General features: G+C 35.2%; 1 long non-coding RNA gene across 1 annotated transcript; it reads left to right on the forward strand.

Moving 5' to 3' along the window:
* Positions 1-15,801: 15,801 nt before the first annotated feature.
* Positions 15,802-19,005, forward strand: LOC127941677 (uncharacterized). The gene is made up of 3 exons (XR_008149130.1): positions 15,802-16,977; positions 17,340-17,366; positions 18,567-19,005. It is a non-coding gene; the product is annotated as an uncharacterized LOC127941677 (long non-coding RNA).
* The last annotated feature ends 230 nt before the right edge of the window (positions 19,006-19,235 follow it).

Raw genomic sequence — 19,235 nt, forward strand, 5'->3', positions numbered from 1 at the left:
GCTTTGTTGCAAGGAAGACAGGGAGCTCAGCAGATCATAACACTTGATTTATTAAACCTAAAGAGGTGAACCTATCTCTGAGAGAAATGCAGAGAAACACAGACGATTCCATCAGAGATGGTACATTCATCAGCAGGAACTACACTTCAACCGTATTTAACAATTAATTATGAAATTACATAAACATAAGTACTTACGTGGTCAAATTGCATTTAATATAAATTTAAACTATTATACAGTTTAACTATTTGCAACCAACATGCAATAAGCATCCAAAAACATTATATTCAGTTTATATTTAATATTCTTTTAAAGTATATTTCAGTACTCTTTTTAAAATTATGTAAAAGTTACCTTTTTTCCGGAGGGCGATGTTAGTTTATATTTTAGTGAAGTGCTAAAGAATTTGATCAGTTTGATAGCAAGCTTGACAGTCTGATTTGTTCTTTGGTCTTGTGTCAGATTTGATTTGAGTTTGTGTGTGGAGGAAATCTTTAATTCAAACTTTAAATGACTTAAACTTTACATTTAATTTAGGGCATACTGTTTTAAATTTAAAATTTTAAGTTGTAAGTTTTTAAATTGTTTTATGTTTTAAATGTATTTGGTTACCATTGCACAATAACCATTGGTCTTTGAAGAATTAGAAAATGTATTCTTGGACTGTATTCTCAGAAATGTTCATGTCAGTCATACCTTAAGCATTCATAATGTATGTAGTGCTAAAGTTTAAACGATAATTAATGCAATTAAATGTATTTGAAACCTCTCAACTTAGAAGACAAAAACAAAACTAAACGAGTTTGACCTGTATGAACAACATAGTACCTGTTTATCTTTACATTAATGGAGCGCTGATGATAGTAAGTCATGCAAGTTTGGAATGACATACCATTGAAATAATAATATTATTTCAATATTTATAACAATATTATTATTCTAAACCTCAGTACAATTTTATGCAGTAAACCCTGAGTATACCACTTTTGTATGTCTACAAAACAATAATATTAATAATAAAAATAATAATAAAACACTTTTGTGAGTGAGAAACTTTTTTTTTTATTGATCTACAACAATGTCAGTTTCCTACATTACAATATTGACACTAGCACTTGTGTGAGAGAAGAACAGTATGTGTTTAATGCTTTTGTAACGTACTGTATTTCACATCTATGTACAGAGTATTTTTAAAATCATTGTTCATTTAAAATCACTTAAGCACATATTTAGGAGACATACTATTAATGGCGTTATTTCTTGCAATGTTTTAACACAAAAAACTAAATATTTTTACACTACACTCCGCATTACACTTTGACTTTGTACTTAAGTTTTTCTTAAGTGGGTCAAAAAACACTATAAAGTTTAACTTAAACAATAATTCATTTTCAATTAATTCCATGTAACATGCAACTAAATGTCCCCAAAAAAATTACATTCAGTTTGTACTTAAGTACGTTATTTTAAAAGTATATTATTTAAATTATAAGTACTCTTTTTAAAATTATGCTAAAGTGTACTTATTTTTTCACAAGAGTGATGTTCATTTACACACTGTAGTGAAGTGTTCGAAACTTTGATCAGTTTAATATAGTGGGCTTACTTTAAAGTGACGACTGATTTGTTTTTTGTTTTTGTTTTGTTTTTTGGTCTTGTGTCAGATGTTAATTTTAAGAAAAAAATGAAATGACAATTAATGATTTTAAAAACACCTGTGATGTTTCCTATTAATTCCTACTAAATTTAATTCCCATCCAGTTTTCATTTAATGGGGTTTAGTTAAGATTTCAAGTCAAACAGTTTCCGTGAAACAGAAACTATTAGCCTGGTTTCTCAATAATGTTCCATCGTAATGTTGGTCATAGCTTAAGCATTCTTACTGTATGATTACTGTAGTCAGTCAAGATTGAGCAAACACAATTAAATTCAAATCTAATTTGTGAAAAAAACTAAACTAAAAACTCAACTAGTTTGACCTGTATGAACCCCTTTTGTTTTTCAGTGTACAGAACACAGAAGAATGTAAGTCACACAGGTTTGAGGTGACATTATCGTGTGAAAATGAGACAATGTTCATCTCTCCTGCCCCCCCCCCCCCCCCCACCTCTTCTGATGAGCTATAAAATGAGCACCGGAATGGACACCTTATCTCATTCACCTCCTGATCAAAGATGGATCTGCACATCTCACTTTTTCTTCTGTGTATTCTTTTCACTGCGGGTACAAAATACAAATAGGTTCTGTAATGTTACTGGGTACAAATTAGATGTTTTTTTGTTTAACAGCTGTCTTTTTAATTACTAAAGGACACTCTCTCAGCTGTTATGAATGCAGTCTTACGGGATCTTGTACCACAAGTCAGTGTTCCACTGGGTTTACCAACTGCTTGAGCGCAGCAGTTACTGGTAAGTTCATTATGATGGATTGAAAGGGACTATTAGAACTGACTGACAGAACTTTTTTTTTGGACAGAATTTATAATTGCACTCATAGAATGTTCTATAGATTACTGAAATCATTATGATAATACACATAAAACATTTTGAGAAATGAGAAAAAAAAATACTAGTTGTCTAACACCTTTGGACCTCGTTCTAATAAATATTAGAGATAATTTAATATTGCAAAGTTTGTCCTTTTGATACACTATTGGACATGCTTTCTGTTGGTATATTTATAAATAGATTTTCCATCAAAATATTGTTCAGTCGAGCTGCTCATTTCTGTATCACTTGTGTGTTTTCAGTCAACGGTACTACAGTGAAGCTTAAAAGTTGTGCTCCATCTGTCTGTCCAAGTGGATCCATCAACCTCGGCATTGGAAGAGGCTCTACTCTATGTTGTAACACTGATCTCTGTAACAACCAAGATCCTCCAGGTATTGTACTCTACTGTAACAGAGCATTTTATTGAACATTTAAGAAGAAAAAAAGAAGGATGGAATTTTTTTTCTGTCAGGAATGTGACTTTAGCTGAAAACAAATGTTGCTTATACAGGCAGAGCAAATTGTTACTTCTTTTTTTTCTTTTTCTTTTTTTTTTTGCGAAAGATCAGGAAGACAACATGTTTTATGTTTGGTCCAATGAGCACCTGTAATGTTGTGTGCACAGTAAGACCAGGACCATGTAAAGAAAGCAAATCTATTTTCCCTCCTGTAGATCCCAGCACTAACGCTCCCAATGGAAAGAAATGTTACTATTGTGATGGGAATACCTGCTCAAACACAGTTGGTTGTACAGGGACTGAAGACCACTGCTTTAATACAACAGGTGAGAATCCGGAAAAGAAAGACGCATCATTATCTTTTATCTTTTTTATGTCTTAACATTTGGTACAGATCATGTACCAAATGTTAAGATATAAAAAAGATAAAAGATAATGAAGTTCTGTCAGTGGCCAACTTGTCTCTGACTCTAACTGTTTTCTTCCAGTCCAGTCACAGGTTTTAAAAGGCTGTGTCTCTAAATCTCTTTGTGATGCCACACAACTGATTCCTGGTTCAGGAAGTATCTCATGTTGTGAGGGGAACCTGTGTAATGGTGCTCAGAGCGTCACTCAGAGTGTTACTCAGAGCGTCACTCAGAGTGTTACTCAGAGCGTCACTCATAGTACTAATGGTGCTCAGAGTGTCACTCAGAGCTTCCTGTTCCTCTGCTGTTCTCTGCTCTCCTTCATCCAGATCTACACATTCTGCAGCTGCAGCAAAGATACAACATGATGTGCTTTACAAACATATACAAAATCTGATCATTTAAATATATATTTCAAATATATATATTTGTTTACACAATATTAACATAATGAAATGAATTACTTTAGATTCACTGAATGTTTACTTGTTAACTCATTCCTGTCAGAAACTGCAGAAGGATGTTCCACTAAATCCATATGTGATAGCAAATGTCTGTTCCACAATAACACCTTTGCAGTTTTCTGTCAGGCCTATTTTGCTTTATTGGTAAATTATTTGTTTAAAGAGGACATTGGATGTCCAAGCTGGTGTGATTCTTTAGGGTCTTTTAGGGTCTGTCGGGAGAAAATGAAGACTCGCTTCATCATCTTCGGTGGTTGTGTCCAAACACTGCTAAGACACATTTTTATGCAAACACCATGTAAAAGTGAATTTTGCATCCGATGTCCCCTTTAATATGTATTTATACTCTAGAGGTGAAGAGGCAAAAGTTGATAAATCTGTAACTCAAGGCTACTTGAGCCTCATGTTATGATGGGTTGTTGGTACACAGTGTCTTCAGTCATCTTTCTCATTGTACACACACATATATTTTCTTTGTTTAAAATAAAACTACTGATTTAATCAACTTACGCCTCAGACTACGTTCTGTATGTTCTACATTGCTAAATAAAAATCCAGTGAATCAAAATGAATCAGTAAGTTTTGTAATTCATGATGAAATAACCTGCCTGATCTATCTCAACTGCTATTTGTACCCAAAAATACACATGAATTAGACGAAATTACTGACAACATGGGCACTATTTTCTCTAATACATTAGAAGCTGTTGCCCCGATCAAATTGAAAAAAGTTAGAGAAAAACGTACTGTACCATGGTATAACAGTAATACTCACTCTCTCAAGAAAGTAACTCGTAGTCTTGAACGCAAATGGAGAAAAACTAACTTAGAAGTTTTTAGAATTGCATGGAAAAACAGTATGTCCAGCTATAGGCAGGCTCTAAAAACTGCTAGGGCAGAGCATATACACAAACTCATTGAAAATATCCAAAACAATCCAAGGTTTTTATTTAGCACAGTGGCTAAGTTAACAAATTACCAGACGCCACCTGATTCAAATATTCCACCAACGTTAAATAGTAATGACTTTATGAATTTCTTCACTGATAAAATAGATAACATTAGAAATACAATAGTGAATCTAGATTCTACAGCGTCTAACACTTCAGTTTCATCCATCGCACCCAAAGATAAACTGCAGTGCTTTACAACCATAGGACAGGAAGAGCTAAATAAACTTATCACCGTATTTAAACCAACAACATGTTTATTAGATCCTGTACCCACTAAATTACTGAAAGAGCTGTTACCTGTAGCCGAAGAACCGCTTCTCAATATCATTAACTCGTCGTTATCTTTAGGTCACGTCCCAAAACCATTCAAGCTGGCGGTTATCAAGCCTCTTATTAAGAAACCAAAACTAGATCCTAGTGTACTGGCAAATTATAGGCCTATTTCAAATCTTCCATTTATGTCTAAAATTTTAGAAAAAGTTGTGTTTGCTCAATTGAGCACCTTCCTGCATAAAAATTATCTATATGAAGAATTTCAGTCAGGTTTTAGTCCCCACCATAGCACAGAAACTGCACTTGTTAAAATTACAAATGACCTGCTCCTTGCGTCAGACCAAGGCTGCATCTCATTTCTAGTCTTACTTGATATTAGTGCTGCGTTCGACACCATAGATCATGACATACTCATAGATTGATTACAAAACTATACGGGTATACAAGGGCAGGCTCTAAGATGGTTTAGATCCTACCTGTCCGATTGCTACCATTTTGTTTACTTAAATGGGGAGTCATCTCGTTTATCATCAGTAAAATATGGAGTGCCACAAGGATCCGTCCTAGGTCCCCTTCTATTTTCAATATACATGTTGCCCCTTGGTAATATTATTAGAAAATACGGAATTAGCTTTCACTGTTATGCTGATGATACTCAGCTATATATCTCAGTGAGACCAGATGAAACTTCCCAATTATCTAAGCTAACAGAGTGTGTTAAAAATGTACAAGATTGGATAACAAATAATTTTCTCCAATTAAATTCGGATAAGAAAGAGATACTAATTATTGGACCAAAAAACACTACACAGAATCTTGTAGATTACAATCTGCAACTAGACGGATGTACTGTTACTTCCTCTACAGTCAGAAATCTGGGTGTTATATTAGACAGCAATTTTGCTTTTGAAAATCATATTTACAATGTTACAAAAACTGCATTCTTCCATCTTAGAAACATTGCCAAGCTACGAAACATGTTATCTGTTTCTGATGCAGAAAAGCTAGTTCATGCATTCATGACCTCTAGACTGGACTATTGTAATGCACTTCTAGGTGGTTGTCCTGCTTCGTCAATAAACAAGCTACAGGTAGTCCAAAATACAGCAGCTAGAGTCCTGACCAGGTCAAGAAAATATGATCACATTACCCCAATTTTACAGTCTCTGCACTGGCTACCTATTAAGTTCCGTATCAGTTACAAATTATCATTACTTACCTATAAGGCCCTAAATGGTTTAGCTCCTGCGTACCTAACTAGCCTTCTACCACGTTACAACCCATCACGAACTCTAAGGTCACAAAATGCTGGACTTTTGGTCGTTCCTAGGATAGCAAAGTCCACTAAAGGAAGGTAGAGCTTTCTCACATTTGGCTCCCAAACTCTGGAATAGCCTTCCTTATAATGTTCGGGGTTCAGACACACTCTCTCTGTTTAAATCTAGATTAAAAACACATCTCTTTCGCCAAGCATTCGAATAATGTATCTTTTTAATTGTGAGTGTAGTTGCATCTGATCAAAGGTGCATTTTTATTCATTAGCTTGGGTTAAACTAATTTTACTTTGTTGGATCAGCAGCTATACTAATGATGTCTGTACTTTGTTTCTATGTTTCGCCACGGGAACTAGGATTTACACAAGCTCCAGTCTGGATCCAGAACACCTGAGAAGAGATGATGCTGACCCTCAGAGGACCTCAGATGAAGCTAACGCTGAATCAACAAACAGAACTAACAATTATTGCTAAATGTGTGACTGAATCATATAATAACTTAATTAATAATATTGATAGTTCATCGTCTAGCTGACTACGTCTTGTATTATTATTATTATTATTTTTTCTAAAATCCTGTCAAATATGCACAAACTACTAGCTACTACTAAATATTGTAGAAACATAATTTTCTGTAAAGTTGCTTTGTAACGATTTGTTTTGTAAAAAGTGCTATACAAATAAACTTGAATTGAATTGAATTGAATGAAATTAATAATTTACTTATCTTTTTTTCCAATACAGTATGTATTTGCATGGTTGTATTTTGTATCAGTATTTATATAAATACTGTGTAAAGGTTGATTCTGCTGCTTTATTTTTAATATTTCACTTTCTTTTACACAAGTTATGTTGCTCTACCTATTAAAGAAAAAAAGAAATTTTACCAGGACAAACAATTATATATTTTAAGATTCATATCACATTTTCCTCAAGAGGATTCTTCACTCCCCATCCTTTGTTTTCTGTCACGAAGTTGCAAGCCGCAAATTTTCAGCATCTTTACTTGCTCCTTCGTGGAATCCGCCGGCCGTGTGACGCTCTTTCGTTGAGAAAGCCAAACTACTTTGTTTGGCCTTCCAAAAGAGGACATGATTAGAAATCTATAATTTTTTATACGTTAAACTGCATAAACACAATTCATTACACCAAATCACAAAATAATGTTATTTTTAGCAACGTCATATGATCCTTTTAAAAAAAGTTTTGTTTGTTGGTCTAAGAGCACCATAGTGGATACTGCTTCAGGAACACAAGTGTAAAAAATTCTGCGAGTGAATCCACTAAATTGTTCCACAAGTCAAGTTATGATTGACAGTGATAACTACAGTGGCCGAGACAGCTCAACACGCTGCAACTTAAGAAAACACATGCAAATTGAAAAAACATCAGCAAGTGAAGAAAACATCTTCATCTTCATCTTCATCACACAAGTGTTGCAAATCATCACAGCACATGCATATAGCGAAATGCACTACAAATCCTCACAACACTTGCATACAACGGAACGCTCTGCAAATACTTCACAACACATGCATATAGCTATGGAAGGCCAAAAGGGTCAAATACACGTGAATTTTAATGTGTCAACAACACGTTAAATACATGTTTTTCACGCATAAACAACACGTATTTAATGCGTTAAATACGTGTTGCTTACGCGTGAAAAATCAGCACGTATTTAACGTGTATTTCACGTGTTAAATATGCGTGGGTGGGATACACATGAAATACATACAAGTTATAAATGAGTTTGAATGGGTCAATGTCATTGGCTGCTGAGGACTTGGGTCAAACCACTTCTGTGAGCTTAGGGGGGTGTAGCATTTATAGACAGGTAACCACCATTTCACAAACTGTTCAAAATGATTTTTAACTGGTACTACACATGTATTTCAGGTGTATTTTGTAACATATTGTATATGTTATACATATGAGTTTATGAGGACATATAGTGGTCATCTGATATAATGGCATCCAGAGTCACGTGTGTATTTTTGGTTACTGAAAGTAATTAAATAAAGTTAGGTGATGGTGCAGCAGCTCGTGTTCGTCTGTCAATCTTTTGAGAGTGAGGAGTCACGTGCCGATTTGGGTTGATTTGGGAGGGGTCTGAGCCGATCAGCCATGATGGTAGGATACGCTATCTGTTGCCAGGGGCAATGCCTTCAGAACTTCACAGAGGCGCGACTAAACATTTCAGAGCTCATACATTTTTGCACATTTATTATGTCAGTGGAACAGAGATGGATCTACGAACACGAGAAGGAAGTGAAGAAAGTAAAGCAATGCAAAAAGATAAAGCAAAAGAAAGGGGACATTACAGGAACAAGCTCACACCAAACGCAAAACAGTGGTATTTGGAGAAGCTCTCAGGCATCCAAAACATTGACCCCTATGAGTTCCCTGCAGCGACACAGAAACCTGGACCATTTACCTCCATGAACACATATGGACATTGTGAATTATATTGTTTACGATGTAAGTCACCTTGCTTTCATGCTGTTAATGGCTTTAATCTAAACAGGACATTTACATCTTGCAATCACACATTTAATTACCCTAGCCAACCCAGAACTGGTTTGTCCACTTTGCAGCCCACAACACAAAAACCTGCTACAATATGTGTCATTAGGGCTAAAATCTAATTATAACTAAACATGCACAGCTTTACCCTACACCAAAACATGTTGGAAACGTTTTTGTACATTGAACATTTCGTTACAATCTAGTGTTTATGAAACAGTCGCAGTTATTTAAGTTACTTTGTCATTTAGGTCAAGAAGTGTCTACTAAATGCAATGTAACTACAACACGCTAAAACACATGTGAATAAACTTACTTTGGCCAGTACAACTCTGTTTTCACCACCTGGGGCTTGTAGATGACCAAATTCTGCACTCACCCACAGCAGAAAGCCTCGTTACTTTCCAAAGACTTGTGGCTTTTAAACTCCTTCATTGTGTAGTAACTTACACCAAAAACAAGATAATTCACAATGTCCATATATGTGCATGGAGGTAAATGGTCCAGGTCTCTGTGCCGCTGCAGGGAGCTCATATGGGTATATTTTGGATGCTTGAGAGCTTCTCCAAAAACCGCTGTTTTGCGCTTGGTGTAACCTAAAAAAACTGTTTTCCGTTGTTCCTATGTGTTCCATATGTATCGTGTGAGGTACTGGAGCAGTTTTTATCTCAGCAGTAACTTCCAGACATGGTAAAATAGTGCGGAATTGCGAGAATCTCCTCTGCTACAGAGTTAACAAAACACATAAACAATCATCTTTCGCCGCCGGTGTCCTACCAACACTGTGGAGACTGTGCTATCGAGGGAGGGGCTCTGTGCTATGACGACAACTCCTCACTTTCAATAGAACAGAACATATTTAACGCATATTTAACACATGAAATACACGTTAAATACACGCTGATTTTTCATGCATAAACAACACGTATCTAACGTGTTGTTGACTCGTTAAAATTCACGTGTATTTGACCCTTTTGGCCTTCCATATACATATTGTGATGATTTGCAGCGCATTATGTTATATGCAGGTGTTGTTATGCTTTGCAGCGCGTTTCGTTATATGCATGTGTTGTGACTATTTGTAGCTCATTTTGTCTCGGCCACCGTAGATAACTGTACCAAAGGATAGTATATAACATCTGGCAATCTGATGTCAAATATAAACCTGTGCATTAAGTGACTGAGAATAAATTCAGAGTAACAAAAATACAGCAGTCACAAGTCTGTGTTGGCTGAATATATTTAGCAGCTTCTACAGTTAAAAGTAAAACTTTACAAAAATGTAGTCTTTAAATCAAATCAAAAAATATTTATAAAAATTTAATGCATCAGTATTTAAATAATTGCTTGGGAGAGGCTGTCTATGGGCTGAACAAATCAAGACATGCAGCAGGGCCGTGCACAGACCTTTTGAGGGGCATGTGCTGAAACTGAAAAAGGGCACCCCCCCCCCCCTTTTTATATTAAGATTATTTAGTAAGCCTGCATAAAAGGAAGAAATGGTCACATCTTCATGACAAATTCAATAACACAAAATAATAGTCTCAAAAGCTTTAGATTTATTCACGATTAATAACGACCATAATAATAATATTAGATAATTAGATAATATAGATAAACAGGGTTTTAAGGGCTTCTTTAAACCTAATACAACAGCAACCTTCTGTGAGCCATGTATCTGGCAAAAATTTGATACTGTGGTGGACCAGGGATGTTGGTCTCTTGAAGGTCTCTTATTCACTACACTTTCCCTAAAATAAGCCAGCAATGAAAAAATAAATAAAAATAGTGAAAAGTACAGTTGCAGTGAAAAGCATTTCTGAAGGATCACGTGACACTGAAGAGTACTGAACTGGAGTAATGATGCTGAAATTTCAGCTTTGATCACAAAAATAAATTACATTTTAAAATATTCAAATAGAAAACAGTTATTTAAAATTGTAAAAATATTACACAATATTACTGATTTTGCTGTATTTTGGATCAAATAAATGAAGCCTTGGAATGAATCATGAATTACATTCTGCATGATAAAATATAAAGATTTCAATGATCTTCTGTAATTTTTTTTTTTTTTTTTTTTGTTACTACTAAATTACTGTAGTAAAACAATGTTTTACAACATTTTATACATGTGAGGACGAGCGGAGAGTATACCATAACATGATTAGCCTAAATGTTAATAAATTAAGTGTATCAGCAATCATAAATCAAAAAAGAAATTTATTATCAGGTGACGAGGATCACTCGTCGCTTTGTGTAAGTTCCAGTACGAAACAGCGCGGGGGGCGCACCTGTTATGATTTTCCGATGGTAAAACCAAATTATATGTTGTTGTATTACTTATCAATTTATCGTTTTTGACCAGCGAATGTGTGCAAATGTTGTTGTTTTTCTGTCCGTCATTAAAACGGCGACGGCGCCTGCCGCTGCCGGTGTTACGGTTTAACTGGTTACCGTGTTATCTGGTGACCAACTTCCTGTTTAGGTCTCCGCTGCAGATGTGCTGGAACGACGGCAGCAGATTCGCCGATTCTGAAAGCACAAACTGACGTGATATTAAGTGCCTAATAAACGCAGACTTGCTCATTGCATGATTTTGATATTCTTGCAGAGATAACAAGTTATATGTATGATCGCCCGTAGCGGCTGAAGTAAGTAGGATAAACAAAAAAAATAAAATAAAGTACATCTGTGTTGGCACGGGTTTCGAACACGCGCTAAAAGACGACGCGCCGCGAGACGACACTCACGAACCACCGAGCCATCGATCTTTACATAAGCAGCTCCAGATCTCTGGATTCAACACAGGACTCTCGGCGTCACATCGTGAAACGGGCTGAATCAAGGAACTGTGACCGTGTTAACTTGTGACCTCTGTTTGCAAGCCAAAATCCAATTTTACTGTTGCTATAAGTTAACATTTCCAGCCAAAGCGCTTCTAATGCTGCTAAATGATTTGATACGATCTGAAAATTACTCATCGTCAAAAATTACGAATCCCATTAATGTAAACATGCATAACAACAGCCCAACGTTTAAGTAGCTTAGTTCCCATTGGTTCATTGGCAAAACACATTCTTACAGTGGCAGGCTGCCCACATACACTTCTTGGCTATGAACTGCAAAACTAGATGTACAGAAAGCATCATTTCACTTTGAGGAACAATATTTAATAATAATAGGTTGCACTACTTTGCTGTAAAGTGTAATTTACTTTGTTTAAATAACTTTGCAACATATTTTTTCTGCTTGAATGGTTGTGATTGTATGCATCTGAATTGAAATCAACTAGACACAAAGCACAATTGACTACATATAATTATCATTAAAGACTTACATGCAAAGACCATCAAAGTTTTGATTGAACCCAAATGGCCATTTCCGTTACAACCATTAAAGCTCGTGAAAATGTTCTGTGATGTTTTTATTCAGGTTTTTCAGCAGCATTTAGATAATATAATAGATAATATTTCACATAATCTTTATTAAACAAAATAGATGATAAACAAGTTAACACAGGCACATTGTCTTTAAAGTGCAACATGCATTCTTCACAGATTAATATCACATGTGACCTATGGTTTCACTGGAACTGTGTTGGTCAGCCTCCTATTGAGGAAGATTTGATTTGTCCTGCTTGTGTTTAAGTGTGTGTGTGTGGTAAAGCAGTGAAAAGTCCTCTAGAAGTGTTATATGAATTAGTTTTTTACCTTTGTTTATATAGTGCTTTATACAATACTGATTGTGTCAAAGCAGCTTTACAGAGTCAACAGGAAAATGTAGAACAACAGTCATTTTTCAGCTAAAGTCAGTTCATTGATTTAGTGATGGCATCGTCAAACCAATGAGCTTAGTGATTATGAACCAGTGAAATGAACCACTTCTGTGTACACTGTCTTTAGTAGCATGATTGATTTGAGCATTAACATTTCTTTGATTCATTTTGTTTTCTTTGTATTTTTCACAAATGTCTAGTACACCAAGATAAATTCCTTGTACCTATAAATCCATTGTATCTTACAATAAAAGGGATTGTGATGGTGAAAAATAACTTGTGGAGCATTGATTGAAAGATTTTGGAAATTTGTCATATACATATTTTGACATTGTGGCTGAGAGGTTGCATGGGAACAATGTCCCAACAGATATGGATCCATTTCGAAATCCTGATTTTTACTAGTGTTTTTGACACTCTTTAAAAGTTGTGGCTATTTAGTAACACTTCAAATGTTGTCTTGGATAGATGACAGGTGATATATATATTTTTTTATGTTGTAAAATAAGAAGTGTATGTGTGCAGCCTGCCACTGTAAGAATGTGTTTTGCCAATGAACCAATGGGAACTAAGCTACTTAAACGTTGGGCTGTTGTTATGCATGTTTACATTAATGGGATTCGTAATTTTTGACGATGAGTAATTTTCAGATCGTATCAAATCATTTAGCAGCATTAGAAGCGCTTTGGCTGGAAATGTTAACTTATAGCAACAGTAAAATTGGATTTTGGCTTGCAAACAGAGGTCACAAGTTAACACGGTCACAGTTCCTTGATTCAGCCCGTTTCACGATGTGACGCCGAGAGTCCTGTGTTGAATCCAGAGATCTGGAGCTGCTTATGTAAAGATCGATGGCTCGGTGGTTCGTGAGTGTCGTCTCGCGGCGCGTCGTCTTTTAGCGCGTGTTCGAAACCCGTGCCAACACAGATGTACTTTATTTTATTTTTTTTGTTTATCCTACTTACTTCAGCCGCTACGGGCGATCATACATATAACTTGTTATCTCTGCAAGAATATCAAAATCATGCAATGAGCAAGTCTGCGTTTATTAGGCACTTAATATCACGTCAGTTTGTGCTTTCAGAATCGGCGAATCTGCTGCCGTCGTTCCAGCACATCTGCAGCGGAGACCTAAACAGGAAGTTGGTCACCAGATAACACGGTAACCAGTTAAACCGTAACACCGGGATCACATTACATTTTCTTCTAGGTTACAAATTAGTTTTTGTAGCTATATAGACGGAGCGCTCAGTTTTTCCTGTGGTAAAATGCATTTGGCCAAAATAGCATTTTATTAAAGATGAAATGCAACTGCATGCACAGGCTATTTAAGTGTTGGCTATGACTAGATGGCAAATGCTAGCCCTGTCTCTCAGGCGACGTCCCACATGTCTCAGTCAGTGAGTCAGTCAGACATCAAATAAATAAAATATGAGCCTTTATAGACATAGTGTTTAGTAGTACTTATTCAAACAACAAGATATTTATTTACCCTTCGCAAAACTTTGTTCAGCTCAGCTGGTGTCTACTGTGCGGCTGGCAGGCTGCTGTGGAACTTCAGTTGATTCAATGAATATAGAGGGGCCGGAGTTATCAGCTTACTGACAGCTTGAGGATCGAATAAGATTTACACAAGCTCGTTTTAAGAACTTTCATTTGCTAAATATTTGTAAAACAGACAGACAGACGTAAAGGTGACCAATAGCATTGATAAAAAAAAAAATAAATAAATAAAAAAAAAACACCACCAAAAAAAGGGCACTTCGGAGTGTAAGGGCAAAAAGGGCATGTGCTCTGCACAGGTTGAGCCCTACCTGTGCACGTGCCTGACATGCAGTATTCCAAGTATCAGGAGGCAGTCTGTAAGAATGGGTGGAGTGATTTACTTGTTGATTGTGCGAGAAAAGGGCAAGAGTGACTACTGCATGTTTGTTTTTCTTCTGTGAGTGATTGATTAAAAAGTAAGTTATACATTTTATATTCTATGTAGTTATTTAACTACTAAAATACATTTTCATTCTGTTATTGTCACCTGTAAACTTTATTACTTCAAATAATGAATTGAATAGGTTGTATAATTTGCATGAGTTGCAGGCTGACTAAGTGCTAAGTCAAATGTTGAAACTCATTCAATACTGCTTAACTGTGCATGTTCTACTTCCTAATTTAGATACATAAGCTAAAATTGTACACCTGTTTATAGTACATATTTAAATGGTAAACACTTTGTCAAGCAATGCAGCATTTAAATGCTTTATTACTTGATATTTGATACTGTTATTTACTGTTACTGCTGCTGTGTGTAATGTTCATTTGTTTACGCTATCCATATTAGTGTTTATATTACAAATGTTATATTTATTTATATTTTGTATTCTGTTTTCTCTGTTCATTGTAGACCACACACACCCACATGCACATCTTATGGGCAAGTACCTGTAACAATTCAAGCATGCAAGAATAACTCAAATAAAATCCTTCAACTGGGACCTGCTCTCTTGCTCCAGTTTCTCTAACCAGAAACTCCCACTACCATTTCTACATGTACATACTACAACAAACCCTTGAGCATCCCTTACACTCGTATAACGTAAGACTTTGTGACTTCCTGCACTTGCTATACTTTATACTTCAGTACAGTATAATGTGTTGCAATAGTAATTTTATAATAAATCCAAAAGCAAGACATCAAAAAAAAAAAAAAAACTTTTTCACAAAACTGCTACTCATTTTCCTGGAAGAATTTTCAAATTCAAACAAAATTTTCTAAAATTCTGATATTTCATTTGTTTTTTGGAAATGAATGTTACTCTTGTGATGGACAGAGCTGCTCAAACACATTTGTTTTTTTTTAGTTTTTTTTTTTTTTTTCTCTATCTCTCTCTTATGTTTGAACATTTAATACATATCATATAGATCAGTAAAGCTTAGACTCAACCTGTGTTTTCTTTCTTCTCATCAGGGACTTTCAAAAGCCAGTCAGTGGTTGTAAAGGGATGTGTTTCTAAATCTATTGGTGATGCTGCAACATCAGTAGAGATGTTCAGGGTATCACGTGTTGTTCAGGGATCTTGTGTAACGGTGCTCAGAGTTTCCTGTTCCTCTGCTGTTCTTTGATCTCCTTCATCCTGCTGCAGTGAAGAGCAAGAGGTAAAGTGTAACTGTAATAAATAATTATTTGGGTAATGATCAAGATTCTACGATTCGATTCTGATTCACAAGCTCTTTTGCTTTTCTAGGTCCTTAAGAGTTTTGTTATAGCCTAACTGGACATTAGTCAACTTTTAAGTTCTAGGTTCTTTATTTCATTTTGAAACTGTTGAAAAAATACTTTTTAAGGTCGGTTGAATAAAATGTAAGACATTTTATCAACGTTTAGCAATGTTTAGTAACATTTATCAACAGGTGGCAGCAGATTATCCTTTTGACCTTTACATTTGCTTACAACAAGCACCTACTGGAGACTATGCTCATGAAAAATTATTTTAGGGTTTAGTTTTAATTTGTTGTTGTTGTATCAAAAATCTATTAATTGCTTTTGTATGTTAAAAAAACTGCTTGTAAAAACTCAACTGTGTCATACTGCAGAACTATAAAAAGGTCATCAGACAGAATAATGTGACTAACAAGTGATTTAGTGATTTAGTGATTTATCACTAAAATGGAAACTGCAAAAAAATAAAAACTGAAGAAAATCGCAATTGCTTCACAATTATAAACCAGGATAACTTTAAACCTAAGCTCTGCTGATGATTGACAGTGCTTATTTAGTTAATTATTGTGATCTACAGAAGTAAAATAAGTCATGCAGGTGAGCTTCAGTTCTTACAGAGCACTGGCTCATGGGTTGTTGGCTTTGTTTCAAGGAAGACACTGACAGGGAGCTCAGCAGATCATAACACTTGATTTATTAAACATAAAGAAGTGAACATCATGAATTAACCACATCCGATTACACAGTGTGTGTCATCTCTCTCTCTCTACCTCTCACAACTGCACGTAGACCATTCTTTATACCTCTAGATCTTATTTAAAGATATATAACATTCATTTTAACCTTGAATTTCACTCCCTAAATAATACTCCCATACCCAACAAGGAATGTCCTAATTTCTAATACAACTCTTATAATTCCATGGCACAAAACAAAATGTAGACATAACATTCAAAAAAATACATTACCCAAAAACTGTATCATTGCGAATTTTGGGTTCTGTGTGACAGTCTAACAACAGTAGAGTAAAACACTATACTTGTTGCACATCAACAATATTTATAAAACCGAGATGAGTAAGCAGGAGCGGCACGGAGCGTCATCAACATCCTCAACCGCAGGGCATTCGAGGCAGCCTGAGGTAATTTTAATATCAAATCAGTAGACAAATATAGAAACAAGTTTTTTCTGCTCTCTATCCAAGTTATGTCTTTATTTAACGTTAGGTCGTTCATTAATTATCTGGGCTGCGTTTCTGAAGCATTGCGAGGTAGCGATTGTAAAACACATTGATAGCTGGTTGTAAGTTATGTTCAATTGTTACCGTGCTTTTGTGAAACACAGCCCTGGTAACTTACTTCTTAAAGTATATTTTCTTGAATCATCTAAATCATCTTCTTTTGTATTTAATAACAGTGTTGTTAACCGTTAAGTAAATTATTCTATCTTTGTGATTGTCCATACAAAAATAAAATCTTATTTTCTTTTTATATTACTTTTTAGGGACAAAGAGAAATGTCACTTCTCCAGGTAGGCTTACATCCATTCATGTTATTCTATAGAATGCATAATATAACGAACTTGGTTAACTTTTTAGCTGTATTTTAATACGCAAGGGATTTTATATGTCTAACATTACCCTGCTAAACTTGGCAACATCAGCATTGCATTATAGTTACCTTGATATGTAAGCTAACCAGGCATTGTTTATATTGTTCATTGCTATTAATGCATCAAATCATGTTAACATCCCAGATAATTTAATTATGGGTCTACAGGAGTTAATCAACGTAGTTAATATATCTCTGAATTTGGAAGAGACTTCAGGAAACACATCAGAAATTGTAACTTACACCTGGGGAAACATGGGACATGTATGTATGCAAAGTTAGAAAGATTACACATCCAAAAATGCTAATTCTGTTTTCATTTACTCAACCTTAAAAGGTGTTTCAACTGAAAATATCAATGCTCATGTGATTTCATACCTGTAACTTTCATCCATCTTCAGAACACAAATGATCTTTTTTTTATGAAATCTGAGATATTTCTGTCCCTCTATTGACAGCTACACATAACTACCACTTTCAAGCCCCTGAAATCATGTGTCATTTAAGAAATACATGTGACTCCAGTGGTTTAACCTTAATTTAATGAAGCGACTCGACTGCTTAGTTTTTCAGTTCTTTACTCTTCATTTGACTAATGTAAAAGTATTCAATTGAAGACCCGATTAAATTTTAGAGCTATCAAAGATAAATGTATTGTAAATTGTAATGTAAATGTTTTTATAGTTTTCCCGTTTTCATTTTATTCAGATAGCTGAATAATTCATGCTTTTCCACTTTTTTGGTACTGTTATCTTGACATAACAAGAAGGCTCTCAACTCTGGTCCTCAAGATCTACTTTCTTGCAGAGTTTAGCCACAACCTTGTGTATTTGATTAAGGTTAGAGCTACACTCTGCAGGAAAGTAGATCTTGAGGACCAGAGTTGAGAACCCCTGCAATCGTGACTCATTTCAATGCCTGGTATAAATAGGGCCTAAAATACAATTAGGCAAATAACGGTCAGAATTTTATTCTGGGTGAAGTATTAATTTACTTAAATATAGCTTCTTTGGGATAAGATAATTTACCAGTTTACCAAACTAAATAATTTAGGTCAGCCTAAAGTTTTTATAATTAAAAGCAGTTAATATTGTAAAATAACAATGTTTTCTTTTTTAAGGTGGTGGAGCAACTTTTTCGAGAGGAAACTGCTGATACTGACCCAGAGGATGGTGTGGTGGTGCCAGAGATCCATTGCCCTTTTTCTGACCAAAAACTTGCCGTTCTGCGTGGATTGATTAATCCCTTGACATCACCATTGAATGACAGGGAGCTCTATGTCCAGACACTTGCTATCATCAAAAGATTGTGCTCTATTTAACATTTAAATGTTTAAGTAAAACACTCAGAAGTACACATGCAGTTCTGTCAGAATTTTAATTAAAGAAAATCAGTTAATTGCCAATAAAACATTTAATTTTATACAATGCTGTAAAACATGTAACCATTCAGAAGCATGTAAAGTTATTAATACGTTGAACATTGTATCTCTGGATTTTAAAGTTTATATTAAAACTATTGAGAGAGATTCTATGTGGACATTTGGAGTTCATTTTAAAATCTACACCCTATAAAAGCAACCTCCGTGTTGCACTGCTGTTTTCATTATTTCTTTAAATTCATTACAATTTGACAGATGTGCAGTGGGAAAAGTAATGGTTTGGGTGCATGCACTGATGATTGGATAGCAAAGTGTGTGGCTTGGCAGTCATTGCATACAAGTGTGGTCAAACTGAACAGTAATTTTAAAGGCCTCTCTCTCTCTCTCTCTGACAGAAGCAGGTGCCTA

This window comes from Carassius gibelio, chromosome A21 (assembly GCF_023724105.1).
Source record: "Carassius gibelio isolate Cgi1373 ecotype wild population from Czech Republic chromosome A21, carGib1.2-hapl.c, whole genome shotgun sequence".
NCBI classification, from domain to species: Eukaryota; Metazoa; Chordata; class Actinopteri; order Cypriniformes; family Cyprinidae; genus Carassius; species Carassius gibelio.